The sequence below is a fragment of the Leucoraja erinacea genome, chromosome 8, assembly GCF_028641065.1.
Source record: "Leucoraja erinacea ecotype New England chromosome 8, Leri_hhj_1, whole genome shotgun sequence".
In the NCBI taxonomy this organism is placed as follows: domain Eukaryota; kingdom Metazoa; phylum Chordata; class Chondrichthyes; order Rajiformes; family Rajidae; genus Leucoraja; species Leucoraja erinaceus.
In genome coordinates, this window is record NC_073384.1 from 70,507,597 (window position 1) to 70,520,838 (window position 13,242).

A 13,242-nucleotide genomic window follows, 5' to 3' on the forward strand; every position below is an offset into this window, starting at 1 on the left:
TATTGTCTTTCTGCTGACTGGATAGCACGCAACAAAACCTTTTCTCTGTACCTCGGTACACGTGACAACAAACTAAACCGAACTGCGTTGATGTGAGGCGATGCATTTTGAGGCTTGCATATCCAGGAATGTCGCCATATCCGGGAATGTCGCCATATCCGGGAATGTCGCCATATCTGGGAATGTCGCCATATCCGGGAATGTCGCCATATCCGGGAATGTCGCCATATCTGGGTATGTCGCCATATCCGGGAATGTCACCATATCCCGGAATGTCGCCATATCCGGGAATGTCTCCATATCCGGGAATGTCACCATATCCGGGAATGTCGCCATATCCAGGAATGTTGCCATATCCGGGAATGTCGCCATATCCGGGAATGTAGCCATATCCTGGTATGTCGCCATATCCGGGAATGTCGCCATATCCGGGAATGTCGTCATATCCGGGTATGTCGCAATATCCGGGAACGTCGTTATATCCGGGTATGTCTTCATATCCGGGAATGTCACCATATGGTGGTGGGTTTACTGGTATGGTTTTGTATTGTACATATTATCCTTGCAATAATTGATTAATTGATGATTTTTTTAAAGTTACAATATACATCAATGATTTGGATGAAGGGATTCAAAGTAACATTAGTAAATTTGCAGATGACACAAAGCTGGGTGGCAGAGTGAACTGTGAGGAGGATGCTATGAGAATGCAGGGTGACTTGAACAGGTTGGGGGAGTGGGCAGATGCATGGCAGATGAAGTTTAATGCGGATAAATGTGAGGTTATCCACTTTGCTGGCAAAAACAGGAAAGTAGACTATTATCTAAATGGCGGCCGATTAGGAAAAGGGGAGATGCAACGAGACCTGGGTGTCATGGTACACCAGTCATTGAAAGTAGGCATGCAGGTGCAGCAGGCAGTGAAGAAAGCGAATGGTATGTTAGCATTCATAGCAAAAGGATTTGAGTATAGGAGCAGGGAGGTTCTACTGCAGTTGTACAGGGTCTTGGTGAGACCACACCCGGAGTATTGTGTACAGTTTTGGTCTCCAAATCTGAGGAAAGACATTCTTACCATAGAGGGAGTACAGAGAAGGTTCACCAGATTGATTCCTGGGATGTCAGGACTTTCATATGAAGAAAGACTGGATAGACTCGGCTGGTACTCGCTAGAATTTAGAAGATTGAGGGGGGATCTTATAGAAACTTACAAAATTCTTCAGGGATTGGACAGGCTAGATGCAGGAAGATTGTTCCCGATGTTGGGGAAGTCCAGAACAAGGGGTCACAGTTTAAGGATAAGGGGAAATCCTTTAGGACCGAGATGAGAAAAACATTTTTCACACAGAGAGTGGTAAATCTCTGAAACTCTCTGCCACAGAGGGTAGTTGAGGCCAGTTCATTGGCTATATTTAAGAGGGTTAGATTTGGCCCTTGTGGCTAAAGGGGATCAGGGGGTATGGAGAGAAGGCAGGTACAGGGTACTGAGTTGGATGATCAGCCATGATCATATTGAATGGCGGTGCAGGCTCGAAGGGCTGAATGGCCTACTCCTGCACCTATTTTCTATGTTTTTATGTTCCTTCTGCAGTTGTACAGAGCCCTAGTGAGACCACATGTGGAGTATTGTGGGTAGACAAAAGTGCTGGAGAAACTCAGCGAGTGCGGCAGCATCTATGGAGCGAGGGAAATAGGCAATGGTTCGGGCCAAAACCCTTTTTCAGACTGATGAAGGGTGGGGGAGGTGGGGAGAAGAAAGGAGAAAGGAAGGAGGAGCCCGAGGGCTGAGGGAGAGCTGAGAAGGGGAGGAGACAGCAAGGGCTACCGGAAATGGGAGAATTCAATGTTTAGGTCACTAGGGTGCAGACTGCCCAAGCGGAATATGAGATGCTGCTCCTCCAATATCCGGTGGTGCTCACTCTGGCCATGGAGGAGGCCCAGGACAGAAAGGTCGGATTCGGAATGGAAAGGGGAGTTGAAGTGCTGAGCCACCGGGAGATCAGGTTGGTTAATGCGGACAGAGCGGAGGTGTTCGGCGACGGCCTACGCTTGGTCTCACCGATGTAGATCAGCTGACACCTAGAGCAGCGGATGCAGTAGATGAGGTTGGAGAAGGTGCAGGTGAACCTCTGTCGCACCTGGAACGACTGCTTGGGCCCTTGAAAGGAATCGAGAGGGGAGGTAAAGCGACAAGTGCAGTTTTGGTCCCCTAATTTGAGGAAGGACATTCTTGCTATTGAGGGAGTGCAGCGTAGGTTTACAAGGTTAATTCCCGGGATGGCGGGTCTGTCATATGCTGAGATAATGGAGCAGCTGGGCTTGTACACTATGGAGTTTAGATGGATGAGAGGGGATCTCATTGAAACATATAAGATTGTTAAGGGCTTGGACACACTAGAGGCAGGAAACACGTTCCTGATGTTGGGGGAGTCCAGAACCAGGGGCCACAGTTTAAGAATAAGGAGAAAGCCATTTAGAACGGAGACGAGGAAACACTTTTTCTTACAGAGAGTGGTGAGTCTGCCTCAGAGGGTGGTGGAGGCAGGTTCTCTGGATGCTTTCAAGAGAGAGCTAGATAGAGCTCTTAAAAATAGAGGAGTCAGGGGATATGGGGAGAAGACAGGAACGGGGTACTGATTGGGAATGATCAGCCATGATCACATTGAATGGCGGTGCTGGCTCGAAGGGCCGAATGGCCTACTCCTGCACCTATCGTCTATTGTCTATTCAATTTAAAAAAAGGTTTAGAATGGAGGTGATGAAGCTGGAGAGGAAGAGGGAGCGGAGGAGATTGATCAGGAGGGGTGCCTGGGATGGAGTGGGTAAGTTTTTGAGGCAGGGTCTGTACCCTGCGGGGGTGAGGGGGTGGGGGGATGGGGGGGTGGGGGGTGGTAGTTGGTTGTCATGTACTAGAGCTTGGATCCTGTGCTGGATCTGTTTTTTTAATCAAAAATAATTTTAATCAATGATTCACAAAAATGTGATGTACAATACAAAACAACACAAAGAAACCCAAAGTACAACAAATATTCTTAAATATTGAATATTAAATCACAACTTCCCCATCCTTAATGAGGATGACTTCCACCCCTCTAGTGAGACCACACGTGGAGTATTGTGTGCAGCTTTGGTCCCCTAATATGAGGAAGGACATTCTTGCTATTGAGGGAGTGCAGCATAGATTAATTCCCGGGATGGCGGTGCCCAGCCGTCCCGGAAATCCCCCAGGGTGCCCGTGGACAGCGCGTAGTCCCTCTCTAACACCACCGGGGCGCGGACGTAACCGCGGAAACGGGGCTGGCAGTCGGCTCGGGCAGAGCCTTCTGTGTTGGATCACGGCCGCTTGGTCCTGTGTTGGACCTTGGGCTGGTCCAGGGTCTTTTCCTGGTGTCAGGCTCTTTCCTGTTTTGCTGCTGCCCTCCCCACACCCCCAGGTGGTGATTATGGGTCTTCCTTCCTGCTTCCTGTCCAGGCAGGGCAGTGCCGTGACCTGCCAGGGCACGGGATGTAAACAGCGTGCCCGCAGTCTGCTGCCAACGGGCAACTGTAGCGTTGACAATGGCGCAGCGGTAGAGTTGCAGACTAATGCCCCTGTCCCACTTAGGAAACCTGAACGGAAACCTCTGGAGACTTTGAGCCCCACCCAAGGTTTCCGTGCGGTTCCGGGAGGTTGCAGGTGGTTGCCGGAGGTTGCAGGTAGTGGAAGCAGGTACGGAGACTGACAAAAACCTCCAGGAACCGCACGGAAACCTTGGGTGGGGCGCAAAATCTCCAGAGGTTCCCGTTCAGGTTTCCTAAGTGGGACAGGGGCATTACAGTGAATGCAGCACCAGAGACCCGGGTTCCATCCCGACTATGGGTGCTGTCTGTACGGAGTTTGTACGTTCTCCCCATGACCGCGTGGGTTTTCTCCAAGATCTTCGGTTTCCTCCCACACTCCAAAGACGTGCAGGTTTGCAGGTTAATTGGCTTAGTATAAATGTAACTTATCCCTAGTGTGTGTGTAGGGTAGTGTTAATGTGCGGGGGTCGCTGGTCGGCGCGGACCCGGTGGGCCGAAGGGCCTGTTTCCATGCTGTATCTCTAAACTAAACTAAAAACTACACTGGAGGTGGGTCATGCTACAAATCCCAGCGTTGTCTCTTGTTGATCACAGCTTTCGAGTTGACAGCACCATTGAGAATATCGCTGCATCTTTGTGCAGGAAACCACTCAGACTGCTTTGAAGAACAGTCTAATTATCCCTGCCATCCGCACAGCTCGCTGCCAATGACCCCTCTGTTATCGGACTTCCTTGCAAAAGATGTTATTGAGTTTGTGCCTTCCTTGCGTCTGTGACAGCTGCCCCACTGTTCCAACCTTTCCCACATCCGGCCGGAGATTCTTTAACCACTCAGACTGCACTGAAATAAAACTCATTCCATCTCCCTGCTCCCCATCCCCCATCCCCAACCCTCTCCCTGTCATAAGATCAAGTGATAGGAGCAGAATTAGGCCGTTCCGCCCATCAAATCTACTCCGCCATTCAATCATGGCTGATCTATCTCTCCCTCCCAACCCCATTCTCTTGCCCCCTCCCCATAACCCCTGACACCCGTACTATCAATATCTATCTCTGCCTTAAATATATCCACTGACTTTGCCTCCACAGTCTTTTGTGACAAAGAATTCCACAGATTCACAACCCTCTGACTAGAGAAATTCCTCCTCATCTCCTTCCGAAAGGAACGTCCTTTAATTCTGATGCTGTGGCCTCTAGTCCTAGACTCTCCCACTAGTGGAAACATCCTCTCCACATCCACTCTATCCAAGCCTTTTACTATTCTGTATGTTTCAATGAGGCCCCCCCTCATTCTTCTAAACTCCAGTGAGTACAGGCCCAGTGCCGTCAAAGGCTCATCATATGCTAACCCACTCATTCCTGGGATCATTTTTGTAAACCTCCTCTGGACCCTCTCCAGAGCCAGCACATCCTTCCTCAGATATGGTGCCCAAAAGTGTGTGGGAGGAAAGCAAAGGTCTCAGAGAAAACCCACGCGGGTCACGGGGAGAACGTGCACACTCCGTACAGACAGCACCCGTAGTCTGGATGGAACCCGGGTCTCTGCCGCTGTGAGGCAGCAACTCTACCGCTGCACCAAGTTTTATCATATCTGCTTCAGCCACTTCTTTTAGCACCTTGTTGCATATTCCGATCAGATTAAGAAGGGGATGGTTACTTTTGTTAATATTTTATTACAGGCCCCTAAACAGTTAATGGGAATTAGAAGAACTAAGATGTTGGGGGATTGCAGACAGCTTCAAGGCTAACAGTTGATTTATCTTTCCCAATACAGACTGCCACTCCCTGCCACTCCACCTATCGTCATATCATCCGCAATCTTGGCCTTTGAGACATCAATCCCATTATTCAGATCATTAAGTAAGTAAGTAAGTTTTTTGGCCAAGTATTCACATACAAGGAATTTGCCTTGGTGCTCCGCCCACAAGTAACAACATGACATACAGTGACAGTTACGAATGACTCCGAAAACACTAAACATTAATAATAATAAAACATGAATGATAAAACACCATTGATCAAGCATGTGAACCAACAAAATACCAGATCAAAGGGAGGCTACAGATTTTTGGTTGTTGAGTAGAGCAACTACTCGTGGATAAAAGCTGTTTTTATGTCTGGCTGTGGCAGCTTTGACAGTCCGGAGTCGCCTTCCAGAGGGAAGTGATTCAAAGAGTTTGTGGCCAGGGTGAGAGGGGTCAGAGATGATCTTGCCCGCTCGCTTCCTGGCCCTTGCAGCGTACAGTTCATCAATGGAGGGAAGGTTGCAGCCAATAACGTTCTCTGCTGATCGGACGATTCGCTGCAGCCTCCAGGTGTCGTGCTTGGTGGCTGAGCCAAACCAGACCATGATGGAGAAGGTGAGGACAGACTACGATGGCCGTGTAGAATTGGACCATCATTGCCTGTGGCAGATTGTGCTTCCTCAGCTGCCGCAGGAAGCACATCCTGTATGGCCATATAACAATTACAGCACGGAAACAGGCCATCTCGGCCCTTCTAGTCCGTGCCAAACACTTATTCTCACCTAGTCCCATCTACCTGCACTCAGACCATAACCCTCCATTCCTTTCCCATCCATATACCTATCCAATTTATTTTTAAATGATAAAATCGAACCTGCCTCCACCACTTCCACTGGAAGCTCATTCCACACAGCTACCACTCTCCGAGTAAAGAAGTTCCCCCCTCATGTTACCCCTAAACTTTTGTTCCTTAATTCATGTCCCCTTGTTTGAATCTTCCCTATTCTCAATGGAAAAAGCTTATCCACGTCAACTCTGTCTATCCCTCTCATCATTTTAAAGATCTATATCAAGTCCCCCCTTAACCTTCTGCGCTCCAAAGAATAAAGCCCTAACTTGTTCAACCTTTCTCTGTAACTTAATTGCTGAAACCCAGGCAACATTCTAGTAAATCTCCTCTGTACTCTCTCTATTTTGTTGACATCTTTCCTATAATTTGGCGACCAGAATTGTACACCATATTCCAGAATTAGCCTCACCAATGCCTTGTACAATTTTAACATTACATCCCAACTCCTCTGTTGTGCCTTTTGATTCCCATTAACTCCCATTCAAGTAGCGGACCCAACACCGACCTATGGAGAGCACCACTAGTCACCGGCAGCCAACCAGAAAAGTCTCCCTTTATTCCCACTCTTTCTGCCCGTCAGCCAATCTTCTACCCATGCTAAAACATCGCCTCCAATCCCATCGCATCTCTTCTTTGTGTAGGAAGTTACACCAAAGATGCTGGAGTAACTCAGCGGGACAGGCAGCATCTCTGGAGAGGAGGAATGGGTGATGTTTCAGTTGTAATCATGTATTGTCTTTCCGCTGACTGGTTAGCACGCAACAAATCCTTTCATTGTACCTCGGTACACGTGACAATAATAAATGAAACTAAGCTAATCGTGCTGGTAGAATGGGTGTGGGTGAGTGTATGTCATCGGTCTCAGTGTGAGATCATGTCTCCATGCAGCGCTCCCCTTCCCTGGGGTCCACATCTGTTAGCTGAAGGTTCAGCCCTCCCCACTGCTGCCCTGTCCAAGTGTGCATCTAGAGCAGGCACAGGGCCAGGGACAAGCTGTAAAGTAGACACAAGATGCTGGAGTAACTCAGCGGGTCAAGCAGCATCTCTGGACAGTAGGAATGCTGCCTGTCCCGCTGAGTCACACCAGCATTTTGTGTCTACCTTGGATTTTTCCAGCATCTGCAGTTCCTTCCGACTTCAACACAACTGTACCGTTTTGCCTTGCAGCGCCGGAGACCTGGGTTCAATCCCGACTACGGGTGCTGCCTGTACGGAGTTTGTACGTTCTCCCCGTGACCTGCGTGGGTTTTCCCCGAAATCTTCGGTTTCCTCCCACATTCCAAACACGTGCAGGTTTGTAGGTTCATTGGCTTGGTACAAATGTAAAATTGTCCCTAGTGTGTGTAGGACAGTGTTCGTGTGCGGGGATCGCTGGTCGGCGCTGACTCAGTGGGCCAAAAGGTTTCCATGCTGTATCTCTAAACTAAACTAAACCTCACTCCATCTCCACCTCTGCCTCGCTCTCTCTATCTCTCTCCTCTCCCACTTTCCACCTTTCTTTGCCCCCTCTATCTGCCTCTTTCCCCTTCCTCTCTTTCTCTCTTTCTCTCTCTCCCTTTTTTTCTTTCTGTCTCTCTCCCTCCCTTCCTCTCTCATGACTAATCTCTCTCTCTCTCCCACCCTCTCTGTTGCTTCTGCTGTGCCCAGAGTCCAAGCAGCATCCTGTATATACAATATGTTCCAAATTGAATCATCTCCCCTCCCCCAACCCAACCCCCGCCCCCCATCTCATGGGAACGAGCAGCGGTTTGACAACTGACCTCAGTCTGTGCCATGGACTGCAAGCAGCCCCCTTAAATCATGCAGCATCCTCCACAGCACCGCTTGCAGGCACTGCCTCCAGACTGTAAACAATTCACTGACAATACTCGTTGCTCAGTTAGCAGAAGCTATATACAGGCAGAGGGTGCCTCCCGCTGCAAACAGACCGTCCATCATTTCCCAGAGAGTTCCCGGGCAGCTGATGCAGAGGGAAGAACGAGAGATGGCGGATCCTGGAACTTGGAGCAAGGAACTCAGGGGGGTCAGGCAGCAACTGTGGGTGTAATCCACACGGCGTTTCCGGTCGGGACCCTGACCATTTCCCTCCACAGATGCTGCCTGACCCCACAGTCTATTGTTTGCGGAAGGAGGATGCAGCCAATAGCCAATAGACAATAGACAATAGGTGCAGGAGTAGGCCATTCGGCCCTTCGAGCCAACACCGCCATTCAATGTGATCATAGCTGATCATCCCCGTTGCTGCCTTCTCCCCATATCCCCTGACTCCACTATCTTTAAGAGCCCTATCTAGCTCTCTCTTGAAAGTATCTAGCGAACCTGCCTCCACCGCCCTCTGAGTCAGAGAATTCCACACACTCACCATTCTCTGTGAGAAAAAGCGTTTCCTCGTCTCCGTTCTAAATGGCTTATTCTTAAACTGTGGCCCCTGGTTCTGTTTCCTGCCTCTAGTGTGTCCAAGCCCTTAACAATCTTATTTGTTTCAATGAGATCCCCTCTCATCTTTCTAAACTCCAGAGTGTACAATTCCACAGACTCTGTGAGAAAAAGTGTTCCCTTGTCTCCGTTCTAAATGGCTTACTCCTTATTCTTAAACTGTGGCCCCCTGGTTCTGGACTTCCCCAACATCGGGAACATGTTTCCTGCCTCTAGCCTGTCCAAACCCTTAATAATCTTATGTAAACCCGATATAAACCACAAACAGTAACGGGCCCAGCACCGAACCCTGAGGCGTGTACACCACTAGTCACGGACCACCAGTGTGAGAAGCAACCTGCCACCACCATGGTTGCTTCTCACTGCAACCTTGCACCTCTGCTTCCTTCCATGGAGCCAATGTTCTATCCAGTTAGCTATCTCTCCTTGGATCCCATGCGATCTAACCTTCCAGAGCAGCCTACCTTGCGGAACCTTGCTGAAGTCCATGTAGACAATGTCTTTGCTGTGGCCTCATCACCTTTTGTAGTCACTTCTTCAGAGTGGAAGCTGAATGTTTGTGTGGAAGTGACAGAGAGAGGGGGGAGGGTGATGGGTGAAGGAGCTGAAGGGGGTGGGTGCAGGGGGTGGGGTGGTCCAGTGCCACAGCTACTTTCCTTATCGACTCGCAAATCACAAGGTTAGGGGACACATCGCGTCTCCCCACACACTGCCCATCGGCTCCACATGTCCACTAACCCCTCAGTCTGTAGCCCCCCTCCGCCAGGTCCTGGGTTGCTTTTCCTGGCCTAATCCAGCATGCCGGGGGTTAAGTACGCCTGGCTTGTTTATAGGTTGGAGTGTTTGTGCCTGCCCGTTGCCCGCCCTGCGCTGAACTCAGTCAGGAGCCCCCAGGGGTGGAGCTGGCTGTGTGCCGGGTCACCGTGACTGCAGCCAGTGATGTCAGCATTACTGCACAGTCCCACCCAGAGCCTGCGGAAAACCAGACACCCAACCAAAAAAGGAGAGGAGACTGAAGAGAGAAGCTCATCGTGTCTGCAGAGATAGAAAAGCGGAGGGAGGCAGCCCCAGGTCCCTGAGTCCACGCCGCTGACCCCCCACCCCCAACCCCCAGGCCCTAACCCCTGATCCCCCAGGCCCTAACCCCCGACCACCAGGCCCTAACCCCCGACCCCTGACCCCACTGGCCCCTGATTCCACGTCCCCTGATTTCCTGATGCCATTTTTAGTTTGATTTGCGGTGTGTTGCTGGAGTTGTGGAACATTGGTGAGTGAGGGGCAGATCTTGCTCGCTGGTCATTGTGTCACTTTGGTGAATGATTTCCGCTGCACCTTCACTGAATCATGAATCATCACATCTTTGGTTAATGAATCACCCCCCCGCTCTGGGGTTTGAAGTGAACCGCTGACCCAGGCCGACTTGTTGCTTGCGGCTGATTGTTTCCAAATCTCCCCATCTCCTCCTCTGCCGTCTCTTCACTCCTGGACATCTGGCTTTAATATTTACACTGCCGCCTCGTCCCAGACCCCCTGGCCAACAGAAAGTGTTTCTCTCCGTTTTAGTTTAGAGATTCAGCGCGGAAACAGGCCCTTCAGCCCACCGAGTCCGCACCGACCAGCGATCCCCGCACACTAACACTTGGGATAATTTTACATTTACACCAAGCCAATTAACCTACAAACCTGTACGCCTTTGGAGTGTGGGAGGAAATCGAAGATCTTGGAGAAAACCCACGCAGGTCACGGGAAGAACGTACAAATTCTGTACAGACAGCACCCCCATAGAACCCGGGTCTCTGGCACAGTGCCCCTGTCCCACTTTGGAAACCTGAACGGAAATCTCTGGAGACTTTGTGCCCCACCCAAGGTTTGCGTGCGATTCCCGGAGGTTCCCGGAGGTTTTTGTCAGTCTCCCTACCTGCTTCCACTACCTGCAACCTCCGGCAACCACCTGCAACCTCCGGGAACCGCACGGAAACCTTGGGTGGGGCGCAAAGTCTCCAGAGGTTTCCGTTCAGGTTTCCTAAGTGGGACAGGGGCATAGGCTCTACCGCTGCACCACCGTGCCACATTCCAACACTTTCCTGCAGATGCAGTTTTAATGTGAATAAATGTGAGGTTATCCACTTTGGTGGCAAAAACAGGAAGGCAGATTATTATCTAAACGGAGTCAAGTTGAGAAAAGGGGAAGTACAACGGGAACTGGGGGTCCTTGTTCATCAGTCAATGAAATTACGCATGCAGGTACAGCAGGCAGTGAAGAAAGCGAATGGCATGTTGGCCTTCACAACAAGAAGAGTTGAGTATAGGAGCAAAGAAGTCCTTCTGCAGTTGTACAGGACCCTAGTGAGACCACACCTGGAGTATTGTGTGCAGTTTTGGTCTCCCAATTTGAGGAAGGACATTCTTGCTATTGAGGGAGTTCACCAGGTTAATTCCCGGGATGGCGGGACTGTCATATGTTGATAGAATGGAGCAGCTGGGCTTGTACATTCTGGAATTTAGAATGATGAGAGTGGATCGTTTATTGAAACATTAAGAGTTTGGACACGCTAGAGGCAGGAAACATGTTCCCGATGTTGGGGGAGTCCATGGCCTACTCCTGCACCTATTGTCTATTGTCTATTGACATCATAGTTCTGGGACCACATACACTGGTGTGATCTCCCCTTCATTAACCTTTCATTATAAGACACTCAGCCCAAAGGGTGAATTACGGTGGCAGCTTTTAACACATCTTTGTGATGTGGGATGAAACTGGAGCACCCTGGGGAAGTTCACGCAGTCATAACTTCTAGCAGCAGATATAGGCCATTCGGTCCATCAAGTCTACTCCGCCATTCAATCATGGCTGATCTATCTCTCTCTCTCTACCCCATTCTCCTGCCTTCTTCCCATAACCCCTGACATCCGTACTAATCATGAATCTGTCAATCTCTACCTTAAATATATCCATTGGCAGCCGTCTGTGGCAATGAATTCCACTGATTCACCGCCCTTTGGCTAAAGAAATATCCTCCTCATCTCCTATCTATTTATTCTGCGGCTATGGCCTCTGGTTCTCTCCTGGGCACTTTCCCTTGCAATCCCATGCTACACTTGTCGCTTTACCTCCCCCCTCGACTCCATTCAAGGACCCAAGCAGCCTTTCCAGGTGCGGCAGAAGTTCACCTGCACCTCCTCCAACCTCATCTACTGTATCCACTGTCAAATTCTCTCTCGGAGTCGTCAGTCTGATTCACGTAGAAGGTACAGGAGCCTGAAGACTGCAACGACCAGGTTCAGGAATAGCTACTTCCCCACAGCCATCAGGCTATTAAACTCAGCTCGGAAAAAACTCTGATCATTAATAACCCATTATCTGCTATTTGCACTATCAGTTTATTTATTCATGTGTGTATATATTTATATAATGGTTTATGGACACACTGATCTGTTCTGTACTATGTTCTGTTGTGCTGAAGCAAAGCAACAATTTCATTGTCCTATCAGGGACACATGACAATAAACTCTCTTGAATCTTGAACTTGGACTCGCAGTCTGAAGAAGGTAGAGATAGACAGAGATAGGCAGAAGAAGGGTCTCGACACGGAACATCACCCATTCCTTCTCTCCAGAGATGCTGCCTGTCCCGCTGAGCTACTCCAGCATTTTGTGTCTACCTTCGACAGGCAGAGATAGATAGATTTGTAATTAGTACAGGTGTCAGGGTTATGGGGAGAAGGCGGGAGAATAGGGTTAGGATGGAGATAGATCAGCCATGATTGAATGGAGGAGTAGACTTGATGGACCGAATGGCCTAATTCTACTGACCTTAAGGGTCATAGAAACATAGATAATAAATGCAGGAGTTGGCCATTCGGCCCTTCAAGCCAGCACCGCCATTCAATATGATCATGAAGAAGGGTCTTGACCTGAAACATCACCTATTCCTTCGCTCCATAGATGCTGCGTCACCCGCTGAGTTTCTCCAGCATTTTTGTCTACAATATGATCACAGCTGATCATCCAAATTCAGTACCACGCCCTGGCTTTCTCCCCAATCCCTTGATTCCCTTAGCCCTAAGAGCTAAATCTAACTCTCTCTTGAAAATGAGTCCCGACCCGAAACGCCACCTATCCATGTTTCTCCAGAGATGCTGCCTTCTCCAGACCCGCTGAGTTACTCCAGCACTTTGCGTCCTAGCCAGCATCTCCATTTCCTTGTTTCCACGCTCTCTGGGATTGCTTAGGAATAGCAACTTTGCTGATGGATCAAGCTGCATGCCATACCCGATCTCACCCCAATACTGCAGATCACCTGTACTCCCCTCCTGGGATTTTAAGTGCCATATCAGCCCCAAAGATAGGTGCATTGTTAATGCTGCTCCAGCCCTCCTCACCCCTCATGGAGTCATTGACTATTCTCTAACAAGTAACACCACTGATAACATGCTGATGCCAGCACAAACCCAACATTTATTGAAATTGTCCATAAACCCCCCATTTAAAAAATGCTTGGCCAGTTACAAAGAAAGTAATCTAATTTCCACATCTTGTTGACAAGCCTGGTGAGTTGTGTTCTGATATTTTTTGGTTGAATCTAACCGTTTTAACATCATAATGACTTGCATCAAGCTATTATTCTTTATGCTTTCACTGAGACCGTTC